Source organism: Lissotriton vulgaris, chromosome 12, assembly GCF_964263255.1.
Source record: "Lissotriton vulgaris chromosome 12, aLisVul1.2, whole genome shotgun sequence".
Taxonomy (NCBI): domain Eukaryota; kingdom Metazoa; phylum Chordata; class Amphibia; order Caudata; family Salamandridae; genus Lissotriton; species Lissotriton vulgaris.
The window spans coordinates 682,577,131-682,603,523 of NC_141700.1; the positions used below are offsets into that span (position 1 = coordinate 682,577,131).

At 45.0% G+C, this 26,393-nt stretch overlaps 1 long non-coding RNA gene across 2 annotated transcripts in view; it reads right to left on the bottom strand.

Annotated features, from left to right (window-relative positions):
• The window catches only part of LOC147678001 (uncharacterized), a 158,962-nt gene that overhangs the window by 26,367 nt on the left and 106,202 nt on the right, over positions 1-26,393 (bottom strand). For both annotated transcript variants that reach the window (XR_015302577.1, XR_015302578.1), the window contains one exon: positions 6,519-6,602. This is a non-coding gene — a long non-coding RNA (uncharacterized LOC147678001). The remainder of the gene's footprint in view (positions 1-6,518; positions 6,603-26,393) is intronic.

Below are 26,393 nucleotides of genomic sequence, written 5' to 3' on the forward strand. Positions count from 1 at the left end.
GCGACGACTTCCATGCCTTCTTGCAAGTTGTGTCTGGTGGTGTTGTGTTCGTTGGATAAGGAGAGGATGCTTTGGATGTTGTCTGCATCTGACACAATGTTGAGTCCATAGGCTCTGACGATGGGGGTGAGCGGAGTCATGTAAATGTTGAAGAGCGTAGGGCTGAGGGAGGACCCCTTGGGGACTCTGCAGGTGGTTGGTGTAGGGTCCGAGAGCAAAGGGGGGAATCTGACCCGCTGCCTTCTTCCGGAGAGGAAGGAATGGATCCAGTCGAGGGCCTTGTCCTGGACCCCTGCGTCATGGAGTCTGCGTATTAGGGTGCGGTGAGAGACTGTGTCGAATGCCGCTGAGGCATAGGGTTCCTCTCTCCAGCAGCGCAAGTAGCTATCACTCCCCCTCAGCCTGTCCAGGAGTCACAGTGCCAGCTCAATCTGTGGTGAGGGCTGGGGATGGATCCCTCTGGTGTAGTTTCTATAGCAGAGTTATCCTCTCCCTGCTGCACTCAGCAGCCGAGGGCCTGCCAGTCTTCTTCTGCACCATGGGTCCCGGCTGGCTTACCAAATGGGCAGGCGGTGAGTGGTATCACTGTTGCTGCGATGATGGTTTTTTTTTTTTAACACTGGGAGTCTGTTGTTTAGTGCCCAGTGTAGGTGCTCTGTCTCCAATAAACATGTAGAATTGGCTTAACCCGAGCTGACATAGTTAACTTAGCTATATTCCCTAGTATATGGTACCCAGTGTACCCAGAGCCTGTAATTTGAGGGTAACTAGTGGACTGTAGCCAGTATTGTGTCACCACTAAAGTGATAGTAAAAACATATCTTCAGGGAATCCTCTGCAGCCTGAAAGTCCAGTTTTAAAGCTGCAAATGTGTCCTGACTAAGTGAACCCAGGCCTAATACCTCATTTTTCATACCACTTAATGACACCGAAGGCAGGCGCTATATTACCAAAGGACAAGTTGCATGGTATTTAAAAAGTAGTACATGTGTACTTAATTTTTACATGTCACGGCAGTCAAAAATCTCCAACGTTGTTTTTACTGTAGGAAGGCTGGCTCTCCCATGGAAAAGCACTGGCATAAAAAATACCACGTAATATGCATACCTTCAGTTTGGGAATAGCTGGAACCATGATTCCAGGACTCAAATTATAGTAATGTAAAATCCAATATGATGGTAAATTCAGATTTTAAAGTACTGTTTTAAAAATGCCACTTTTAGAAGGTTGGTACTTTCCTGTCTCAATTATCCCTTTCAGAGATAATGCCAAAAGTGTTACCTGGTTATCCTTCGGGGACATGTGAATTGCTCTGAGGAAAGGGATTTAAAGTCCCTTTACTGGCAGGAGATGTGAATTCCTCATGGCAGAATGGTCTGGGGGATGTGCCTACCAACTGCCCAATCTTCAAAGGTGCAGCACCGTAATAGGCAGATGAAACTCACACAATGCCCAGTGGCAGAGGGGCAAAAGTTCCAGTGGGGTGGGGGGCTGAGGGGGGGAGGGTTGTGGGAGGGTAGGGAGTCGGGGTTTGGGGGAAGGGGAGAAGGGGAGGAACCTGGCCCAGAAAGTCTGACCAAGGATATCCTTTTTTAATTCTGCATGTGTGCTGTGGTGAACAGCACACCTACAAAGTTATACAAGTGTTAAACTATCAAAGCATAATATCTTGCACTGGAAGAACCCCCTTTCAGTAACAAACCTATACTTGACATCAGGCACACACCCTCGTGTGTTCATTGGTTTAAGGCAGTCTAAAGGAACCAGCACAGCGAGAGAGAAAAACAGTGACATACATTTGTAAAAATGGGACCGTTCAGCTCTTTTTCTCAGCACAGTAAATTTGGTTTCTGCGCTGCGTTGCGTGAGTTGAACTTCATGGTCATTTGCAAAAATAAAATGCATTTTTCAAAGTTCCATTTTACACACAAACATGCCCTTATGGCATGTGTGTGTGTAAAATGGAACTTTGAAAAATGCACCTTAGGGCATGTGTGTGTGCAAGATGTACCCATATGCAGATTTCAGGGGTGCAACAGGGTGTCCTTTTGACACCCTGGCACCCTTGAAATTGCAATCTCAATTTGCGATTCTCTAATTGAGAATCGCAAATTGAGATTGTCTTCCCATTCATTCCTATGAGCCTCTAGACCCATGGGAATGAATGGTTAGGTATTCCTTAATTGCGAGTCGCAATTAAGGAATTTTAAGAAATCGCAATTTTTTAAGCAAGTTCTTCTTGCATAGCATTTTGCTATTCCTTGTTAGTGAATTGTTATTTTTCGCTAATAAGGAATCGCAAAATGGATGCTTGATGCATTAGGGGTTTGATTTGATGGCGTCTGCATACAGAGTCATATCCTCTGCAAGTCATTCCTCAGGTGGAAAGTCTGCTCCTCTGTTATGGTATGTTATGTTATCGGCATTTGTTATGCGCACAGCTGCTCCAGCGAAGGAGCGTCCTGGCGCAGTTACAAGGTAGGACACAACATAACAAGAACAAAACAGTGAAAGACCACTAAAAAGAATGACTAAAACAAGAATGTCATCATATGCAGGATCAACACATCTCTAGTTGAGAGTGTAATTCTGTTTTGTTTTACTTTATTCTGGTGCATGCTATTGATACACTCTCCCGAAACCCCTTCTCACGACTCAACAATACCATGCGGTGAGAATTTTGGTGAATTTTCAACTCCACGGTGTGAGAGAGATTGTGAGATGCGCGTGTCCGTGTATGCTGAATGATTCTGTCTCCGTATATAATTACCGAGGCAGAGATGAGCGCATATAGTTGAATGCCTATAATTTGCCAAAGTTCACATGTGCTGTCAGGAGCATACTTTCCCTCGGATTCCTGCAACATAAAACCTGCCCGATATGTATCACCTGCCCACTCCTTTTCCGTTATGAGAAAACAGAATCGTTTTAAATTCAACTAATTTCGTCGCTGTTAAAAGGTGACAGAGTCGAATTTCACATTAATTATCCGAATGTAATTACAGAGCTAGGCCTGAAAGGAGACTGTGGCCGGGTGCGTGCAAGAACTTCATTTAATGCGACGGCCCGAGCCACAAACCAACGAATGCTATAGCGCTGAGAGCTGTGCGGAGAGTGAAGGTGTGGGTGGGGGAGCAGTGGGTGTGCACTGTCACAGGTAGTAGTTTGTAGTGGAGAACAGGGGGGATAGCTTCCATTGGTGCAGCAGGTGCAGTGGCACCGGCGCCCAGGGGCCCGAGGTGCTCCCTGAATCCTGATTATTGCTGTATTTTGTATTTCAAGCAGCAGCCGGGTGGCCCCTTTCTTCCCTTCACTCGTGCCCATGAGACAGAGACTGCGCTATTGTCAGAGCTGTGAATGGATTTTAGGGTCAGGCTCTTCAGGGATGGTCCAAAAGCCATGTGATGTTACTTAGAGGGGGAGGTGTGGCGCAGCGGCCAGAGCGGCTGACTCTGGAGCTCGCGATTCGTCCCCAGGCGCCGGTGGCAGCTCAGCTCAGCATCACGTGACTCTGGTCAGTAGCTCAATTAATTTTCCAGATGGCCCCCAGCGCCTTGAAACCCTTGAGGGGGTGATATGTTCACGATTTACACATAGTAATTATTATTATATGAAAAGCTGGGGTATACTGGCGCCCATAATACAAATAGGGCGTACTATCCAGGACAGTGGCACACCTGAGTTAGCAGGGCGCAGACCGGAACACTGCATCCTACAACAAGACATGTGCTGTTCCTAATGCAGGTATGAGCACACAACTCCATCTTAATGTCTTATTTGAAGCCATGTATTTGGAGGTAATTGACAAAATAAGATACACTGATAATACACAAAATGTGAATTTATTCATACTTTTGCAGATTGTGGGAACAATTTGGATAGAGTGGTGGATTTCTAGGGAGACTTACTAGAGCCAATTGCAACATCCACCTTTTTAGGAAAATAAATTTGTAATGTTTTTTGAATAGTATGAAGCTTAGTGCAGTTGTGCTTGAAAAATAGCTCGCTTGGACAATCTAATAGCTGAAGAACGTCAATCAATCAGTGAAGGACGATTCCCAGCAGACCTTTTGTGTGTTGTAAATTCTGCATTCACTTTTCGCCATTATCTACAACATTTGATGGTGTACCATTGGAGGGCGGCACAATAAACACAATGGCTTGACAAAGAAGCTGTCACTTAGGTGTGTGGGTGGCTGGAGATAAAATATAGGCTTCCAAGGAAAAAAGGAAGAAAATCAATTTTTCTTCAATCTCCCTTGAGCTGCTTCTAGCACACACACACATGTGCAGCCTTAAGAGACTGGGAGAAGGTGTTTAGCACAATGTTAACGAAAAACATATTGACAAAGCCAATAGGTTTCACATTTTATTATTAAATCCAGAGACACAAATATTTCAACACAAAAAGATCCTGTATGCAGACCAATATACCAAAAGACATACATTTTCAGTAAGTTTAACATACAGAGTCACACCCATCCTCGCAGACCAACATTCTGATACAACTGTATAAGTGGACACAGTGCAAAGTCCCTTTGACTGGACGATGTGCAGCATACGGCACAAGCTGGAGTACCTAAGGTGATCACAGAGTGACATGAGGAAAGGAGCACAAAGTGATGTGCACCTTTGGAGCACCGGCTGAAGCTGAGATACCCGGCTGAGGAGCCCATAACAAAGGCGAAACTGCTCCTGGGTTGTTTGTGTTCGGTTCAGGATTGACCTAGCCAAGCAGTTTGGGCTGGACTGTTTTCATGAGGAGCAGGGTCAAAGCTGATTTGAACATGGCTGGGTCCAGACTGAGGTGGCATGGTGGGCGAAAAATGATGGGTTAGTATGCAGCCCGAGTGATTGCCACAGGCTTAGATAAATTTAAGCATTCCATCCATCATCATTCTGTATTTGAAGTTGCTTGGAAGTGCACTACTGATTCCCAGTGGACCAGCGGGAAATGTTCCTCCCAGGAGCAATATTTGATGTGCCTTATGAGAACCTGGGTGCATATTATCAGGCTTTACATGGTGTTGTACATGAAAAAATTACTCTGTCCCACATGAGTGTGAACTGGGTGAGGTGAAGTCCAGGGGTGCGGGGCTGAGTGCATTCTTGCTGGTTGGTGTTGATTTGGGGGGTAAGGCTGAAATACTTAGAGCAAACGCAACTAGATCTAAAAAATTGGAGAAGAAAATATTTTTTTCTGCTGAAGTATAGAGCCATTTCCAATCTACTGTGTGACAATCTGCCTGAAAATTCTCCTGCGTTGAAGAGCGCCAGTCAGGTGGTGATGGAAAGGTTTGAGCAGATCTTTTGTATTTTGTGCATTCAGCATTCACTTTGCACCATTATCTACAACATCCGGTGGGTGCTCCATTGGACAGCAGCACAATAAACACAGCAATTTCACATCAAAGACAATTGTGTCCCTGGTGAGTGGGTGATTGCAGCTACAACGTAGACTTCTAAAATGAAAAAAGGCATTAAAGAAATAATTCACTCGCTTAAGCTGAAACCTGGTTCTAGAACAATTCGGTGAGGGTGTGCAAGGCAGGAAGTAGGGATTTAACTCAAGATTAATCAGTCACACATTGTAATAGTTAATACGTTTATCGTGCATACACGCATGCACACAGACCTACAGAATGTAATTGTGTCCTCGTTCAGCTGCAGCAGACAGCCCTGCCTTGATGCACACTAACAGTCATACATAAGTTGCATCCTCTGGTACAGGCCAAAACTTCAGCACTTCACTGGATGGTTGCAGTAGAGTGTACTAGTTGTTGTGCCTTAGGTGGGCACTAGACAACCTGCAGTAGAGGAGTACAGTATGATAAAAATTGTAAATTGATACTTGTATAGCGCACTACTCACCCGCAAGGGTCTCAAGGCGCTTGTACGAATACCGCTGTGGAACCCATCCTGGCTTTCCCTGTGAGGCGTCCACTCCTGGGCACCCCCAAGGTGGAGGCTAGGCATCCTTAGCGTTGTGGGTGCCGTTGTGGAGATTAAGCAAGCTATTGCCAAGAGTTGCAGAGTGGGACTCCATTATTGGAATAGGCACCGAGGCGAGAATTATCAGGTCCGTGGGATTTTGGATCCCAAGACCCGCCGAGGCAGGGAATTGAACCCTGGTCCCGGGCTAGACCTCTGCATCAGGGTCTGCCGCTCTAATCATTGAGTCACACTTCTCCATGATGTGAACGAAAGGAGCACAGTATGATATGCAGAGAGGAAGCACTAGCACTGTATCTCAAGACAGCACTTGGGGATGCTCTTGATCAAATAACACATGCAGCAAACCCAGTTACAGCTATGAGAGGTCACTGGAAGCCAGTGGAAAGTATCACCTTACAAAACCCTGAGCCAAACACAGGTGCTAAAAGTTCCTGACACTGTAAAGAATGAAAGTACAACTGGAAAATAATAGAAACACTTAAAACATCACAATAATGCACAAAAGAACGGTGTGAGCAATGCTTGCTCCAAGAAAAATTAAATCACACACACACATTGCTTACTTTGAGCCGGTTGCTAACAGTGGAGGCCACCGGTACTCATTTTCGGGGACTGGTATTTACTTTTTTCCATTAGAAATTTACCGACTGCAAGAGAAGGAAAAACAAGACAAACAGATGGAGATCGAGAAATACGGACAAAACATCATTAAGTGAGAAACAGGAACCTGCAAGAGTGAAACAAAGGGACAGGGAGTGTCTGGTAGTGGACTAAAGAGACATGAGGTGGATTCAAACAACACAGCCTTGATGTTAGGCCCCCAACATTTAATATAGCCGGTCACATGATTCTGAGAAGAGCTTTGGGGACTGCCACACATTCTTACATAAATTAAGCACTGCACACACACACACCTACTCATTGTGCCAGACCTATAAAAGCAACCATGGACAGGTCAAGCACTCACAGATTAGTTGCAGCAGCACAAATGTCCACTACATAGTACACCACCATAGGCAAATACATTATGCTTTTCCAGGTCCATGTTCCACCACAATAAGCCATTCAGCATAAGTATGTAAATAAAGGCCATCAATCTATTACCTCAATGTCAGATGAGAGCCAGGATGTAGTGAATAAGGCATGACTCCCTAACCTTGAGTCAGCTTGACATCCAGATGACATGCAAGCTCAAATATGGGGCACCATACAAAACACATTTTTATAATTACAGATAGCTGAGAGCAGTGGTCCTTAACCTGTGGTTCAGGGACCCCTGGAGGTCTGTGACACCTACTCAGGGGGTCCATGACTGCTCAGAAAATTATATAATATTAGCAGATTAATAACGTTTATATAAATAAAGAAGAAAAAATTTCATATTGAACATTTTAAAATGTTCCGTAAATGTGAAGGAATTTGAAACTAGGCAAAAAGTTAAGCTAGTGTGTTCAAATTGAGTTGAGGAAGCATTGCAAATTCATCAAGCAGTATATAGTATGGATGATGGATGGCCTCAGTTCATCTTAGAAATGCACTAACCTTCCCATTAAAATGAACATTAAGGGGCCATTATGATATCGGGCAGATCGCCACCCGCCAAATGTCCCTGGTTCCGCCCGCCATATTATTATGGCGGGGGCACTGCGGCGGACGAGAAGACCGCCCGCCACTTTTCCGCCGGTCAGATTGCCGGCCGGGCAGAAAAAGGACTCAATATGGTGGCGGTCGCTTGCAGGCACCGCCATCCATATTAGGATGCATGCCTTTCCATGGCAGAGACTCCACCATGGAAAGGTATGCAGGAAATCTTTGAGGGGGCCCATTGCAGGCCCTCGGGGGGGGGGGGGGTGGCTGCACCCGGTACCCCCCATGATTGCCATGCACCAGGTGGCAGGCACCGCGCGGTGACTGTCAGGTTGTGCATGCCAATTAACCACATGTGCATTAACATTGCGGCAGGACTTTGTCCGCCTGCCACAATGTTAATGTGGAGGATGCGCCCGCCAGTGTGGCGGGCGCATCCTAATTTGCATGGCAGGACCGCCGCAGCTTCGGCGGTCGGTCCCGTGCTCCGTTGCGGTGTCGGGGGTGGACAAAGTCTGCCCGCCATCGTAATAGGCCCCTTAGACTTTTTTATATTTGTTGGTGTATTAAATTAAATATTTAATCATTTGTGTATTTGTTTGATGAATGCTTGTTTCTATATTTTTTGTTTTGCTTTGAAGTTCACATCTCCGCATTAATGACTCAGTGGGGGTCCCTGGATGTCACTAATGATGCAATGGGCTCCCTGGATCTCTATAATGATTCAGAGGGGGTTCCCGGATTCCTGTAATAATTTAGTGGGGAGCTATAGAAGTAAAAAAATCTAAGAACCAGTGCTCTAGAACCCAACTTAGGTGTACACTGCCACCTTCTTCCTGAAAAGTTTAGCAGTGCGAGGAATTCTTTGCAACAGGCACCACACAAAGGACAATATGATTGGTGTATGGCAATGGGATTTTCTTGTCTTGTTTTAAGATACTTGGCCAAACAAAATGACTACCTGCACACCACCACCAAGGATGGATGTGTTGATGTGCTTTGGGTTGTCCTGAGATCCTTCTATATGCTGCTATGGCTGTTTCTTCTCTCTAGGGATTCATTTTCTCACTCCAGAAACTGTAAATGTCTGACAAAGTGCACTTCTTTATCTTTTGTGCATGTGCTATTTATTGTAAGCAGAATTTACCACACCTGTACCATCACAGTCATCCTGAACCTGTGACTTGGACCAGGTCTACCCCAACCAGATAGACACATTTGGTGCTCTTTTCTTCTTAGCTCTTGATTTTCACAATTCATTTTAAAGGGCATATCTCTGGTTCTACTAATTGGATTTTTGGTAATTTGGTCTCAAATAATTTATTACATTTTACTCTATTTTTGAAAACTAGTTAAGATGTTTCTTGTGTTGTGTTTTCACTCTAATGGTGTTTGCGTTCTGCATAAATACCTGACTACTTTTGTGCCAAGCTACCAGAGGATTGAACACAGGTTAATTTATGGTTTGCTTGTGTTTCACCGTAAAAAAAAAGTTGTGGTTGCTGCTTGAGCAGGATTCCAGCCCCCTCAATCAGTAGCCCAATTTTCTACCTAGATGTTTTGGTGAAGTCTAATATAAATTTAAGACACGTTTGCAAATGTGTACATCCCATACAAACATTTTTTGTTTACTGGTGCAGTTATGAGTGAGTCAGCTTCCACTACTGAATGTATATTATATTTTAAAAATAAAGATCTCAAATAAATATGGTGCGGTAGGTGCAAGGTAAATGCAAAGAGATGATGGACGGAGCGCTGAAACTTTCAGACACTCACCCCCAGTCACAGATCTGGGTTGAATCCTTTATCATTCTTTAGCTCACTTCACCACCCCAGTTCAGAAACAGCTTTATGCAAATCAGTCTTGACCCTGTGCCTCATGGGAACCGTCCAGCCTGAACTGCCAAACCATGTCTTCCCTGGACCGGAAACAAGCATCCTGGGCCCGTTTTCGGGCTAATAGCCCTCATCAGCCAGGCTAGCTTCAATCCAGTGGCAAAGTGAGCAAGGGAGCCACGTCTGAGCATACCCTGCCAACTTAGGGTGAACAAAGCAAACACAAGTAGATGATGGAGGGAGCCCAAAACTTTTCAGACACTCACCCCCAGTCACAGATCTGGGTTGATGCAAAGCTGTTCAAACAAACAGCACATGGCCTGTGTCCTGATTGCCATTATGACAAAGATTACACACTCTCTACGTTACCTTTGGTTTTCACCATGCTGCTCTTATGCAATTCAAGGGTAGAACATTCAGTCCTACTAACATCATGAAGCGTTGAGCTCCATGATTGATCTCCCACACTAAATATTTTTGAAGAGGTCTCATCATACCTGAGGAGGTTATTACACCAAACATATTCATATTAATACAAAATGTCAAATCCCTGGTGAAAATCAATCTCCCAGACTCTTGTTTTTTAAAAAAATTAACTGGTTAGCTGATCAAGAGAAAAAAGTGTACTGCCATAAATGAAATGGATCTAAAGCGAAAATACAATTGTTATAAAGCACCAGCTTTTTATCTGTCCTTCAAAAATGTCAGTACATATAATTACCTTAATTAATTTAACTCACATACAAATATCTGATGCCCCAAACAAAGCACTGCTACTAGGCCTTGCACTTAAGCACTGACTATTCCATATTTTAACCATAATGCTTGAACTGCCCCTAATGTGTTTAAGGTACAATTTTTCCTTAATACCTGACCATCCAATTTATTTAGAAAGGTCCCCTGTCATTACCTCAATAATTTCTCCCACATACGTCAAGGTTGGAGATACTTTTGCTTTATATATATAGATAACAGGTGTAAAAAAACATTATAAAAAATGCATAGCCCATTAGCCTAAGATATCGCCCTACAAGAATTATGAAATACATGGTAATTGTCAAGCAAATTAGTTGTGACAATAGTTCCTAAATAAAAGTAGAATTTCATGACTTCCTATCTATCATTCTCAGTATACTAAGAATACTTGGAAGGGTTCCCAATCCTAAATTTCTAAAAAATTATATTTTTACTTCCAGAGACATTCATTAAAAAAAAAAAAGATAAGCCGCAAACGGATGAAGCATGGATAAACAGTTATTAATAGCCTTTGAAGTTAGATAAAGGATAACAATATCAAGAGCATTTAATAAACAAGAGAGAGGGCACTTCATTCCCCTTTCTTGGGGAATCTATCTTACCACTATTAAGAACTTGAAGTAAATCTGATAAATATAAAGAAAAAAAAATGGGGCCAAAAGACATCTCTGCTTTCATCCATTGTTTGTCATAAATTTGGAAGATAAACCCTGGTCCCCACCCACAAGGACTTGACATCAGGTAAATGAATACAAAGCCATAATTAAACGTAGTAAATTGCCCGATATCCCTAGCCTGTGCAATTTTCTCCAAAGTGTTGGCTGATCCACCCAGTCAAAGGCCATGGAAGAATCTATGAATGCTGCATACATCAGTTGCCCTCATATACAATGATATTTTTATGTAATCAGTTGGAGCATAGCCACATTGTTTAGGGTACTACACGTCTTCCTAAATCCAGCTTGCTCCATCGAAATTAGGTCACCCTCTTCCACTCAAGTGTGGAGATGTTCCAAGATACTTTTTGCAAAAATCCTACCAACCGAATTTAGCAAGCCATTTGACTATAGGTATTCGGCTGATTCCTTCGACCCTTTTATGGAGTGGTACTAAGACACTCCCTGTCCCAGATGAAGGGAAACAGCATTGTTGATAACAATAGTTAAATGCTAGAGTTAAGAAAACGGACCACAGCTTGGTCATTACTGCGATGGGAATTTCATCTGTTCCCATTGGCCCAGAGAATCTCATACCTTGCATTTATTTTTCTATTATCCCCATTGTCGGTGGGCCAGAATTTCGTGCATATCAAATGGGGCTACCATCCTCCAATCCATTGGCTCTTCACCAGCTTTTGGGCCATAAAGCTGATTGATATATTTTACTCATTGATCATTCCCAATCACAATTGGATTTGCTCTGATTCTACTCCAGTAACCGTCTGAGATAATCTCCCAAAATGTTTCGAACATCTTTACTATGGGCTGCTCCTCTTAAAGCATTTCATCTATGGTTGCTTGCTTTCCTGTTCTCTTAATATTGTTTTTAGTCTGACTCCTCTGCTTTTTAAGAGGGCAATCAGCTTGAAAACTGTATTTTCATTTACTTTTACCTTCTGAATATTTTGGCACCTGTTTACCTCCTGAACACACAGTTGCACAGAAACACAATTACAACTGGAGTAAGTGAGCACTGCTCTGTTCATTCAGCCAAGGATTGGATGACCAAGTATTCTGAACACCTTTATGTCCCACTGGCAGGCACTGTGAGAAATGTGCACTGCCTTCATTCAGCCTTTGCTCCAGAGCTCTCAATGATGGCCTGTTAAAGTGTGCACTGTACAGGAGAGAAGAGATTCCCTGGCAAGCTGAGGTCTGCATCTGACAATATTTGGCCACAGAAACGCCATGTTTTTGAATTGGCTAAACACAACCTTACTGTATACATGTGCTGACATAGGGAGCGCATATTTATATTTCCAGTAAGAGCATCTCTCTGTCAAACAGACTGTCTGCAGGCATGGTCTTTACATGTCATTGTTGTTTCTGAACGTCAAGTTAAAGATTAGAAAGCCAGGGAGAAAAGGACTAATTTTGGAAAAATGGAAAATCTATACTAGAACTGAAAAAATAATTTGGTGGCAAGTGTTGCAAATCGAAAAACTATAACAGAGAATTGCTTCTTTTAATCCCAAGTGATGTTTGGGTGCAGCACTAACCCTGCTGTGCTTTTGTGTATTCCAGGCTGTTTTGTTAGCTTTATTTGTGGTGCCTTGCAGTTCAAGCCACTTGCCGTGTTACCTACAAGATGGGTCTGGTTTTCCTGTGTTTATGATGAAAATGACTGCGAACATTATCATCCACAAAGACTGCTGCTTTATTTATTTTTTATTTTATTTATTTTTGCATGGCTTAGGAAGAGCGGTGGGTGGCAGTTACTTTTGCCAGATGCATATTATGAGGAAGTGGTTATGATTGTTAACCCCTGCTGCACTAGCAGACGTTGGCTGCTAAACAGCAGATGGGGCCTGTTTATTCAGCAGTATGCACATGAAAATGTAATATTTAGGACGCTTCACGGGTACTTTTATGCAGATAAGCCACATTCTGTTAATCGCAGTGCGCAGGACAAGGGGAGCTCACAACGACTGGTCGGGTTGGGTAGAAGAGGGCGAGGCAGTCAGGCTTATTAGAGGACATGTGCGTGAGAACAACAACAAACAAAGTAATATAAAATCACATCACCAGCTACAGGCTAACGTGCATTCCACAGCCTCCACTGGGGAATCGTTACATAATCAAAGGCCAGCTATTTGCTTTAATTACATTTTGTACAAAAGTACTTACCGACATAAAGGCAGACCCTGGAGACGGGGACGATGTTGGTGTCGTCAGAGAAGGAAGGCCCACTATTCACAGAAACCACGAGCCTAACTGGAAAGTGAAGAGCCAAAAACAAACCAATCATGAAGCAGCTCTCATGTTTTCAGTTTGAGAGCAGCACATTGTTTGGTCTGAACAGGCTAACACAGCGCACCTTTTCAGACTTAGGGCCAGATGTGCGACCCTATTTTGCATGCGCAAATGGGTTTGCATGCGCAAATGGGTTTGCGATTGCAAAATGCAACAGGGACATGTACAAACCTTTTTAGTGATTCGATTTCTTTTTTTGCGACTTGCTAAATTGGATATACGAGTCGCTATTAGGAAGGGGCTTTCAAAGAGCGTCCTTTCCTAATAGCGACTAGCTACCCTCTGTAAGAATGTTTTGCAACCGCAATTGCGGTCGCAAAACACTCGCAATTTACTGCCCTCTTCATGAGGGTGGTAACCCATTAGCAAACGTGAAGGGGTCCTCCAGGACCCTTTCCCCTTTGTGACTGCAGGAGAAAATATTTTTAGGGGCAGGCAGTGGTCTTAGGGACCACTACATGCCCCTAAAAAATGTAACGAAAACATTTCATTTTTCTTTTTTTAAATGCATCCCATTTTCCTTTAAGGAAAACGGGCTGCATTTTTAAAAAAACTGCTTTATTTAAAAGCAGTCCCAGACATGGAGGTCTGCTGAGCCCAGTAGCCACCATATCTGGGAGGGACAGCCATTCCAAATGGGGGGCGCAAATAGCGAGTGACTCATGAATATTGATGAGGCATGCAATTTGTGACCTCATTGGGAATCCCAAACAGTGTCTCTGACACTGTTGTACATAGCATTTTGCGACTCGCAAATTGTAACTCGCAATTTAGCGCAATTTGCGAGTTGCAGTCCATTAGTTACAGTTAACCTAGAGACCCTGGGTATACAGAGTATTTTATACTAGAGACTTATAGGTAAGTTAAATATGCCAATTAGGGATTAGCCAATTCTATATGATTTTAGGGGTCAGAGCACATACACGGGGCACTGGACAGCAGCACCCCAGTGTTCAGAGTCCATAGACCTACAATAAAATCGAACGCAACAAGTAAGTGACTAGGCAAAAGGATGTTTTCTTACAGACCTCCTGAAATTGAGGAGCCCTCACAAACATGTACAAAAGATCTCAGAAATGTAACCAATAGACAAAAAAGTAAGTAGTAATTATCAGTTTTTCCTCTCTGATTCCTGTGCCCTAATGAGGATTCACAAACCATGGCTAGTGCAGCTCTTTACCGCAAAATGGTTGCAAGGAAAAATAAATTGGAACCGTCTTCCAATTAACCTCATACCTTAACGCCTGCCCAGAGTGCAACCAGGCCCGGACTGGCCATAGCGGGCACCGGGCAATCCCCCGGTGCGCCGCAAGAGTGGGGGCCGGTTTTGAGCCCCTGGGGGCCGGTTTTGTGACAGGGCCGTTTTTGCAGCATGGCTGCAAAATCGGCCCTGCAACAAAATCGCCCGAAAAACCAGCCCTAGCAAAGCGCTCGGCGGCACCTCCAAACCCCCGAGTGGGGAGGGGGGGCGGCCAAGCACTTTGCCAGGGCCGGTTCTGGTTCCCAGTCCGGCCCATTACAATAAGTATTAGTTTATCTCTGAACTGTTATCAGTCCATTGCTCAGGCTGAGGTCTTTCATAACAGCTATCTTTTTTCTCAACCATTATCTTATGAAATGCAAATACATTTTTTTTTATCTTGGCTGTCTGTTAGAAATGGGGTCTCTAGTTGGCAGAGGTTTGCACCCTGTCCAAGTAGGGACCTCCACTGTAGTCAGGGTAAGTCAAAAAATCACCCTAAATTTACCTGTACTCACCCTCTGGTAGCTTGGCACAGAGCAGTCAAGCTTAACTTAGAAGTAAATGTGTAAAGTATTTGTGTGACATGTAAATTAAAGTAACTCAATGAATACACCACAATACAACTTCACACGGGTTTAAAGAAAGTAGAGTTATTTATCTGAGTAAACCCAAACCACAATGACAAAAATCCAATAAGTAGAAGTTGAGAAATTAAGTTTTAAAGATTAAATGTGTAAACAGTGCTTAGAAGTCACTTGCAGTCAAAAGGTTACTTCAGGTTGCATGGGACCATTGCAAATTCAAAGTTCAGGCCAAATAAGGAGGTAAGGCTGGCTACAGGACCCAGACCGGTCCCGCTGAAGAAATACTTTGGATGAAACTTTTGTTAATGTCAAGCAGCGCAAAGGGGGTCCTGCATCATTGTTGTGCTCCATTGATGAGAATGTAATGCGTCATCATCTAGCAATGTAGAGCGTCATCATTGAGCAGCACAGGCTGTGGATCCAATGTTGTCAAGCAGCCTCTGCATCAGCATTGAAAGGTGATACTGTGAACATTCTCACACAGTCAGGCAATGCCTCCATTTTTGCAGAAATCAGCTGCAGCACCCACTTCTGAGTCCCAAGACTGGAGAGAGCACCTTAGGCAAGGGTAGGACTCACAGAGTGCAGAGTTCAGCAGCATCAACAGGATTGCAGGAAGTGTTTTGTGTCCATGAAACTTCAGAAAACAGGAGGCAAGCAAGCGGCCCTTGGAGTCACTCTGGGTTTCAGTGAGATGGGTCCAGTCCCGGTCCTATGCAGTGCAGAGTTCATCAGGCAGCAGGGCAGCTCAGCAGAGAAGCAGTTCTTCAGAAAAATCAGTCACAGCATAGTGGCAATAATTAAAGCACTGCAATATTTACTCCAGAAGAGTTCTTCCCAGGTCTAGTAGTGTACTGATTTAGTGGAATCAGAGCCCTAGTACTTATACCCAAAAGTGCCTTTAATGTAGAGGGTGACTTGAAAGGAGTCAGGGGCGGCTCTAGGCTCATGGTGGCCCTGGGCAGGGAGCGTAAGTAGGGGGCCCCGGAAGAGGGGGTCCGGGTGGGGCGGAGCCTGCCCGGAGCTCAGGAAGGTGTTTGGAAGTGGAACAGAGCCAGAGGCCACCAAATCCCTTCCAGGGGCCGCCACGCAAATATGTATTCATCCTTAGAGGATTATTATATTAAGGATATATATTGGCGTGGTGGCCCATGGGGTTTGGTGGCCCTGTGCAGGTGCACAGCTTGCACATGCCTAAGGCCAGCCCTGAAGGAGTTCTCTGAAGTGCATAATGATCGAGTTCAATCAAGCCCTGTCTGACAAGCTGTATGTGGGGGCTAACCAGCCCTTTATGTGAGGACAGGACACAGCCTATTCAGGTGTAAGTGTAAGCCACCTCTCCCCCTTCCTGCTCAGAAAGGCTATCTGAATACAAATTAATGCGGATGAGTACTCTGTCACACCCATCCCTTCCTGTGCTTGTGACTATCTAGAGGCAATGCACAAAGTGCAGCTGTCATCCAGATATGTATTGGAGACAGGCTACAGGCACACAGAGCAAAGTTAAGAGCAGAGAAATGTCCACTCTCTAAAAGTGACATTTCTAAAGTGATAATGTCGATTCAACCTTACCTTTAAGATGGATTTATCACCACCATTTCAAAGATATGAAACAGGATGTATATACTCCTTTCTAATCATGAATTATATCTTTAAAAATGTTTTAAGGAATCCCCAATCCTAGCCTATGAGAGAAGAAGACCTCACAGCAGTGAAACATTAATCTATCTGGTTTGTCACTGCCAGGAAATGTAAAACTTAAAATTACATGTCCCGCCTTTTAGTTACACAGCACCCTGCCCTAAGGGTCACTTAGGGCCTACCTTACGGGTGATCTCTGTGTAATAAAATGGGAGTGTAAGGCATGGAAAGTGGGTTTAAATGCTACGTCGAGGTGTAGTAAACTGCACACACATGCCCTGTCATGGAAGGCCAGAGACAGTTTGAAAAGCTACTTGTGTGGGTGGCACACCCAGTGCTGCAGGCTCACTAGCAGCATTTAGATCACAGGCCCTGGGTATATGGTATGGTAGAACTGACTTACAGGTGTGCTAAATATGCCAATCATGTGTACATCACTGTTACCATGTTTAGGGGAGTAGCACATGCACTTTAGCACTGGTCAGCAGAGGCAAAGTGCCCAGGGGCCTAAGGCCTGCAAAAAGATTCAGCAAAAAGTGGAGGGAAGCAGGCAAAAAGTTCAGAGAAGACCACCCTAGGGATGACACAACTAACACAGTCCCACATGAATAATTCAGAAATGTGTCAAAGGAAAGCCTAATTGATTCTGTATTTCTGAGTATCTGGCACCAGAATTTTCGATTTTTCAATCTCTGGGATTTCCAGATTGACACTGTATTTCCCTTTAGTGTTTCTTTCTTGTCCTTTGGCATAGAGCTCATTTTTCAGTCTGACATTGAGGGCTATGTGTAGGTTGGCTATCACACAATATAATTTGGACTTCTAAGGGTCGCCAGTGGACGTCATTCAGGGTGGGAGTGATGTGTTTTGATATTTTGGATTGTTTGATAATGTGAGTTGCAGCATTGAAAGGACCTTGAAGTGCCAATGTAGGTTCGGGACATCAAGCTCAGAGAGCAAGGCCTCCATCTGGATGTGAAAAAAATAGGTCCTGTACCACAACTCTGAAGTCAGAGGAAGGGGTAGTAGGTCTGAGTTTACAGAGTAGGAAGAGTTAAATGAATGTAGTTTGAAACCGACATTTGCCTGCAGTGATGATTGCATTTAACCCGTTCCCAGCGTCGAACGTTCAGCGCCCAGTGCTGAACGTTCGGAGAACGAATGCTGACCCGTCGGCCAACGGTCGTGCGCAGCACTGGGGAGGTAGCGCTCGTGACGACCGTTGGCCGACGGCAGCAATTAAAGGGTTAATCAGCAATGCAATTGGTCAAATATTGGGCTATTAATTTGAGACGGGGTACCCCAAATAACTTAAGAAACATATTCTGGATAGGTCAAATCTAGGCCTGTGCACAATTTGCTTTATTTGCCTTTAAAGATTATGCGAAATGACAGCAACATGATACGAAATTATGCATAATTGTGTGAAATGCAAATCTGTCAGTTAGAGATATATTTTAGAGCAAACTGCACCCTCACGTCAATTTTCATGAGAGGGCACATTTTGTACTAAAAATAGTGCAAAAAACTAAAAAAATCACAGTTAACAGCTATTCATGTTCTGTTTCCCACGTGCAATTGTCTTAAATGATTACTGTGAACAGTGTTTTCACAGTACATTTTTACAGTGAATGCTGTTTGGCGAGCGCTCACTGCGATATGCTCGTGTGCTGATAATTTTAAAAATACTCCTCTTTGTTATTTCATGCAACTTTATTTTTTAGCGCTGTTACCTAGCTTTTAAATTCCCCTGTGCGCATACTTGCATTTAAATTGTGTCCCTCACCGCTACTTTGGCGGCCCGGTCCCTCGCGCTGTAGAACTTTCGGAGCGCCATCTTGGGTAGGTGCACGAAAAGATAGACACTCCCGCGCTCTAGCAGTCAGGAGGACTGGCTAGAGACTGATGCCGGGAAGTGTTTAAAAGGAGGTAGGGCTTAAGGACCTTTCTGTTTGGCGAGCGCTCACTGCGATATGCTCGTGTGCTGATAATTTTACAAATACTCCTCTTTGTTATTTCATGCAACTTTATTTTTTAGCGCTGTTACCTAGCTTTTAAATTCCCCTGTGCGCATACTTGCATTTAAATTGTGTCCCTCACCGCTACTTTGGCGGCCCGGTCCCTCGCGCTGTAGAACTTTCGGAGCGCCATCTTGGGTAGGTGCACGAAAAGATAGACACTCCCGCGCTCTAGCAGTCAGGAGGACTGGCTAGAGCTCTTTTTAAAGCGAGGGCGATGACGCGCAGCGTGTGCGCGCAGCGTGGTTGCCGCAGCCACGCCGGAGTCACGCCAGAGTCCAGCCCGTCTGCGCCCGTCCGCGCTGAGTCCGGGCTGGACGGCTGGACCATTGGCCAACACAAGGTAGGCGCCCCTGTTTTGAAATACTCTTTAAAGGAGGTACTGCGGCTTAAGCCCTCTCCTGCTCTATGCTCACACCGGTACAGGCCTGAGGATTTTTCGACACGTCCTGGCTGTGCGTGCTTTCGGAGTGATGCGGATGAGCCCCAGCTCTCTCTTCCTTCTGCTCCCCCGGAGCCCCGCCCTTCATCAACACCTACAAATCCCAGCGAGTCCTGTCTTCTCCTCAATGCTCGCTCGCTGATTAAAAATAACATTGTATTCAAGGAACTGGTTTTAGATAAAACACCTTCCTGGGTTTTTATCACGGAGACCTGGGCCAAAGACTCTTCAGGCCCTGATCTGGTCGAAGCGGTCCCTGAGGGCTACTGCCTAACTCGATATGACAGATTAGGCCGTGTCGGCGGTGGCCTGGCTATTTTGTATCAGAACAAATTTCACTGCCACACTATATCCCTTTCTGACCCCAAGGATGTATTCCAGGTCTTATATTTTTCCCTCTCTGATTCTGTTAACCCAGCATTTAATGGAATCTTGGTCTATCGCCCCCCTGGCCCAAGAGCAGGATTTGGGCTGAAACTGATGCAGGTTCTGGAACCCTATTTCGGCCGACAAAATCTAACCATTCTAGGTGATTTCAATTTCCACCTAGAGCTACTGGAGGCTCACGACACTATTTCCCTGGTGGAAATGATGTCAGCCTGTGGACTCACCCAACTGGTGAACGGTCCCACCCACCGAGCGGGGCACACGCTCGATGGCATCTTCTCTAATGACCCTAGGCTGACAGTTACCAACCCCTTCCATCTCTCTTGGTCGGACCATCTGGCCGTTCCCTTCAACATGACGTATCCTACACGGGGCTTTATTAGAAGGGCCTCGAGCACTATGGAAGTGCGAAGGAACCTCAAAAAGATCAGGGAAGACTCCTTCCATCCATGGACATCCAGTTTGTCCATTCCTCGGGAGGCAGATACCCCCACAGCGGTCTCTATATTTGAAAACACTATTTCGGAGGCCTTAGAGGAGCTGGCTCCTGCAAGGTCCTGTTATTCTGCTAGGAAAAGACCTTCAGCTCCCTGGTTCTCTGAACAGCTCCGGCGTCGGAGACAGGAAGTAAGAAGACAGGAACGCTTATGGCATTCAAGCTGGGCCCCTAAGGATAGAGAAGCCCATAGGGTCCTGCTTATAAACTATAAATTGGAAGTTATTAAGACCAAGCAGGAATATTTCACGGCACTCACTTCCTCACTTTCATCTCCTAGAGAACTCTTTAGGATTGTTGATTCCCTTACGGCCCTTCAGACCCCGGATCCTGTGGTTGCCTCCCAGGACCTGTGTGATAAGATAACTGCCTTCTTCCAGTCAAAGATCGCTGACATCTACGCTGCTCTGGAGGTCCAAAAATCCCTGACCGCCGTCCCCTTGCTGCCTGCTCTTCCTGAGCCCGGTGATGTTGAATCTTCCCGACATCAGGATCTGATTTCCTTTCCTCCTCTTTCTTGTCAGGATCTTGAAATCCTGCTTGATAAAACCAAATCTGGCTCCCCGCTGGATGTCTGCCCGCTAAAGATCCTCAAGCAGTGCAGAGAATCTCTCCTTCCTCCTCTGGTTGACATCATGAACAGGGCGATGAAGGAAGGCATTTTTCCCCAGCAGTGGAAGAATGCTGTAGTAAAACCTCTGCTTAAAAAGCCTTCTCTGGACCCCGGGGTGTTAAAAAACTTTCGCCCCATCTCACTGCTCCCGGCTCCCGCAAAGATGCTCGAAGCCCATCTGAATAAACATCTGGCTGCATTTGTGGAGAGCTCGGGCTGTCTGGATCTTTCCCAGCATGGTTTCAGGAGGGAGCATAGCACCGAGTCTGCCCTCACCATAGTGCTGGATAATATCCGCACTAGAGTTGATGAGGGTCAGACCTCCCTCCTGATCCTTTTAGATCTCACAGCGGCCTTCGATACCCTGTCTCCCGTGGTGTTAACATCTCGCCTGAGGGAGATTGGGGTCCGCGGGCCTGCTCTGGGACTCCTTTCCTCTTTTCTCGACCATAGAGAACAAAGGATAATGCTGGGGTCGTTTCTATCTCCATCCCTGTCTGTGCAATGTGGGGTCCCTCAAGGGTCAGCGCTTAGTCCTACCCTTTTTAATATCTATGTGACCCCCCTTGCCAGACTTATTAGATCTTTTGGGATGGAGGTAGTCTCCTACGCGGACGACACTCAGATCCTTGTCTCTCTCTCCCAGTCAGCTACGTCAACTGCCGCCAATTTTAGATCTTGCATGGAGGCAGTTGGCCAGTGGATGATCCACAACTCACTAAAATTGAATGGGGAGAAGACGGAGGTGATGGTCTTTGGAGGAAAGGAAACGATCTGGTCGGCTGAATGGTGGCCGAACTCGCTAGGCTTACGTCCCGAGCCCACCTCGTCAGCAAAAAACTTGGGAGTCATGATCGACCCCACCCTTAGTATGTGCCAACAGGTCAACAGGACTGTGTCGACCTGCTGGGGGATTATCCACATTCTAAGGAAAATCAGGCACTTTTTGTCACCCCAGGCAAGAAAGCAACTGGCTGTCGCTCTTCTGGGCTCGCGACTGGATTACTGCAATGCGCTGTGTGCAGGACTGAACAAGAGTCATCTACAGCGCTTGCAGGTGGTCCAGAACGCGGCAGCGAGTTTTGCTCTTGACCTACCGAAACGTGCCTCTGCCACCGAAGCCCGAAAACAACTTCACTGGCTCCCCGTTGAGTACCGGATCCTTTTCAAATCAATGTGCCTGGTGTATAAAGCCTTAGCTAAATCCAGCCCTACAGGCATGGGATCCATTCTTTCTCAGCATAACCCCGGTAGGAATCTTCGCTCCAGCCACAAACTTCTTCTCTCTGTACCTCGTGTCAGAAAAGCAAGATGGGGAGGCAAGGCCTTTTCCTACCTGGCACCTAAATGGTGGAATGCCCTCCCTTTGGAAGTAAGATCCCGCCCCTCTCTGCAAACCTTTAGATCCGCGTTAAAGACCCACCTTTTTACACGTGCATACCCTTAGTGGTGCTCTGCAAACTTTGATTGACTGTTTTTGATAGGCGCCTTGACACCTTCGGGTTTAGTTTGCGCGTTATAAGTTGCATAAAAAAAAAAAAAAAAAATTTAAAAAAAAAAAAAAAAAAAAAAATGCAGCATAATTAGGTCTTATTGTGTAATGGTGTGAATTTGGTAATTTCAAGGAACAAGCATGATGTAAAAACCTGAAATTACACATATTATGCCAAAGTGATTAAAATCATGTAAGAGGACATTTTTGAAAGTCCTAAGTCAAAAGGTGCCAAGAAAAGCAGAAAAGCAGTTCATGGATAATTACGACCTAGCCATGTTCTCAGGCTCGCTACGATGGAGTGGGCATTAGATAAGCTAAAGTTTTACCTTAGGACATAAAATATTTTTGAGAGCTATAAGTTCTCCAGCTGGGCAAGGCAGGATGCTGAAGCTGGCAAGGGTTTCTTAAAGTCCAATATTTGATTGCTGCGCTCCATCTAAAATCTTCAGATTAAGCACCAAAAGCACAGAGCTGGACAATGCTTGATTTTTTATCTATTCAATCAATCAATCAGGGATTTTTGAAGCACGCTACTTACACGGAAGTGTATCAACGCGCTGGGGGGTGGTACAAGCAGTTCCGTAGGTCATTCAAAGCGCCAGGTCTTGAGGTCTATAATTGGTGCAGTGTCGGGCTTCATCTGATGTGGAGGGGGAGTTCGTTCCAGGTCTTGGCCATGAGGTAGAAGAAGGATCTGCCACCCGCTCTGCCCCTGTGGATGTGGGGGACTGTGGCTAGGGTTAGGTTGGCAGAAGGGAGGTTTCTCTTGTGGGCATGGAAGGAGATTCGTTCATTGAGGTATTTGGGTTCAGTGTTATGGAGGGCTCTGTAGGCGTGTGTGAGCAGTTTGAAGGTTGTTGTTTTTTCGACGAGGAGCCAGTGTTGGTCACTGAGGATGGGTTGGGGCTGGCTGTTTGGGTCCGGAGGTGGGTGAAGGTGCGGTGGTAGTTTTGGCAGGAGGTCAGGCCGTGGGTGTTGCTCAGCATCGAGAGCTAGCAGTTGTTGCATCCAGGGTAGAGTGCACTGAGAGTGCTGGGGATGTAGAGGTGGGGGATCGGGGGACCAGGGTCCCTGGAGCATGCTGCGGTCGAGTCAAGGATGGGCACAGATCTTGCCAGCAGCGGGGCCGTGCAGCGGGCACCCTTTAGAGGGGTCGGAAAGGTGAGCAGCTGGGAGGCGGGAGGCAGGAGTAGGATCACACTGGGGGGAGGGGCCGTGGGGGCAGCAGCAGCGGGAATAAAACAAGAAAAGAGGCAAAAAGGCAAAAAGGCAAAAAGGCAAAGAAGTAAAAAGACAGAAGAGAAAAAGGCAGAGGAGAAAGGCAAAAGAGAAAGGCACAACAGAAAATACAGAAAAGGCTGACACCCACAGAGGGACTAGCAGAAGAGCAGGCTCTTCCACTAGACCACCAGGGATGAGGCACAGGCAGAAGCCGGTGGATGGAGGAGGGCCTCGAACACCTACCTCGGACACCAGAAGGTGCTAAGAGCAGTGCCTTAACGGCGTAGCTGCTTGAGGGGAGAGCAGTCACTCTGACCATGAGGTTGAAATGATTGTTGAATTAATTTTGCTGCTGGGGTACATTTGCTGCCTTGCCCCTCCAAGTTTACCTTTAGATCTAGTATTGTATTCTATGTAGAATTTGAAATCCCATTATGGGTGGTCCAAAGTGCCATATTGAACAATTGCTACACTACACTTGTGTACAGTGTCGTATTTCTATGATAGTATTTGATGTTGTGAATACGATTAGAAAAGTTATCTTATCTTATCTCATCTTATCTTGAGGAGGTGTGAGTGGCAGGCAAGCAAATTATATATGTTTTGCATTGTAGCTTTTAAATACCACGTTGTGACCTCCTGTGGGACACCAAAGCACATTATAGGGTACGGCACTACATACAGTATGATGAGTTACTTTTTTGATTCTTAAAATTCTTTAGTGGAGTAAGGCTGGAAAATGCAGTCAGGCATAGATCTGTGATGTCAGATATCTTTACTGTGAGGTCTTGTTAATACCTTTTCTTCGCAGAAAAATAGCTCTGCGCTAGATGAACTTGGATATGTTTTTCCCTTGGGAAGCCTCATCTTAGTTGACAGGTCTTCCAGAGGCAGAACATGTCCCAGTTCATTTGTAATGCTGGAAAAGCCCCTCCTGGTCACTTCTACAGCCCTAAAGTTCTCAGGGCAGGCTTCTTGGTACCAGGTCTCTCTTCAGCCAAGCTCCAGCAAGGTCAAGTCTACTGTGGTCAGCTTGGCCTTTTAAAAGTCATGAGCCCTTTCTGCTTCTTGTGCCATTAAAGCAGAAACAGAAGATCAAACACTCGACCTTAGGAGAGCAGTTTCATTCACTGGGTGTTAGCAGGCTTCCTTGGGTCTTCTTCCTTTCAGTCGTCAAACGCACTCTTCTTCATTTAAGATGTTTCTTCATTGAATGTTCTGAGGAGGTGACGTGAGGTGACAGTTTAATCTTGTACATTAGCCATTGTTTTGAGAATTCCCCAAACACAATCTTGCAAACTTCCACATGGAAAACCGCCTTTTTTTTCAGCAATTTACTGCAAATCTTCCCACAGTTGCTCATCCAAAATGGCCCTAGTCTTCCTTCACCAGATACAGAAGCCTTGTTCCTCCTTTTCACAGTTTCCTGTCCTGATGGACTTTCTCCATTCTGCCAGTGCTAGAACTGATATTCCCTCCTGCTGGGAGGGCACACACACAGAAAGACTAGTGATGCTCTGGGTATGAATTGTTTTAGGTCTTGACATCCCAATTTGGGATATCCACTTGAAAGAATGAGCTTTGAAAGCCACCCTTTGTGTTAACAATGGTTCCTGTCTCTTTCCCAGATGGCTTATCTCTGCCAGGTAAAAACTGTTAACACAGCTCCCTCTTTTCTGCTGCTAGAGGGTAAGCCATTATCTTCTGATATGTTCTTCCACCTTTAATATGAGCCTTTCTTCTGTCATTGAGGAAGTTGTTTAAGAAACCTTTTACCATGCCAAATTAAGTGGGCTTATCCGGCGCACACCAGGATTTAATTCAGGATGCACCCGTCCTCACACCCGCTCCAATTTACGGAAATTAGGAGTCACGTGCATTTACCCCGCCTGGCTCCTTATCTAATGAGATTGTTTTAAACCATTAATTCTTGATTGTCACGTATCATTTGCTTTTGTTTGAAGATTTAAGTTAGATACCAACTCGAATTCCGCTTGAGAATCTCCACATACAGACGAGACGTCATTTTCACTGGTCCTGGGCCCTTCGGGTCGGAATTATCACCGATAGAGCGACCTTTCAATTTGTACCTGTCCGGTACAGCCCTGAAGAGTCGTAGGCAGACTGTGCCATATGCGACGAAACACGTGTCGGCTGGTCTTTCCGTGTCTGAACATTAAAAGACACCACATCAACGCTGGAATAATCGTGTTACATACTGTTCATTGGTGTTTTTTATTAGCTTTTGTCTCTACAAACACTGTCAACAACGACTACAATATTTATGTTTATTATCCGAGTGTGCATGGGCACCGTGTTTGTTTAATTCTCCAGTACTGACTTCTGTTAGTACTGTTCTGTGGGGTTATAGGGTTTATCCCCTCGCCCCCTTTTGCACCTCAATAAAACAAGAAAACTTACACCTTGATTACTAGCGTTACTTTTAAGCTGTGCGCCACTTTCTAAAAACCCTTGCTCAGTCCCACAGCACTTGTTTAAGAAACCTTTTACTATGCCAAATTAAGTAATTCTGAGTCCATTGTTTTGGGCATTTGTGAAAACGAATCTTTACATCTCCACATGTTCTAATTCTGAACTGGTAGGGTGTGTGTGAGCGCGCATGAGTGTATGCTTGCATATGTGTGTGTGTGTGTGTTGGAGGGTAGGAGGCAAAGAACATAATAACATGACCTGGAATTGCCAATTGCCATGATTCTTCAAAGCCCTAAGTCACACTCATATGTGCAGAAATGTTTACTTATAAGCAGTGAACTAGTATGTAAATTGCTGGTGATTACTTTTGCAGCAGGTTATCAAATATATGTTGCCCATCAATTCTGTCATGCCATGCAATTTAATAATCTTTGTAATTTGGGAGAACATATGTAAACTGCAGTTTAGGTTGCAGCAGCCTTAGAACAGTGAAGGTGTCAGACTGGTTCTTTGGGGTATGTGGAATTCGGGCAAATAGGCGAACCTTGGAACAAGTATTGCTGTTCACAATAGAACTACAAGAACAAGGTACTAATTAAAATTTACTGAACTTACAAGTACCGCCTCTTTAAACTTTGACTTTTTCAGTCAGTGAGGTAAAAAACCCAAGGAATAATCTTGAAGGCTGGCTGTGTGGTAGTACAGTGTTTCCGC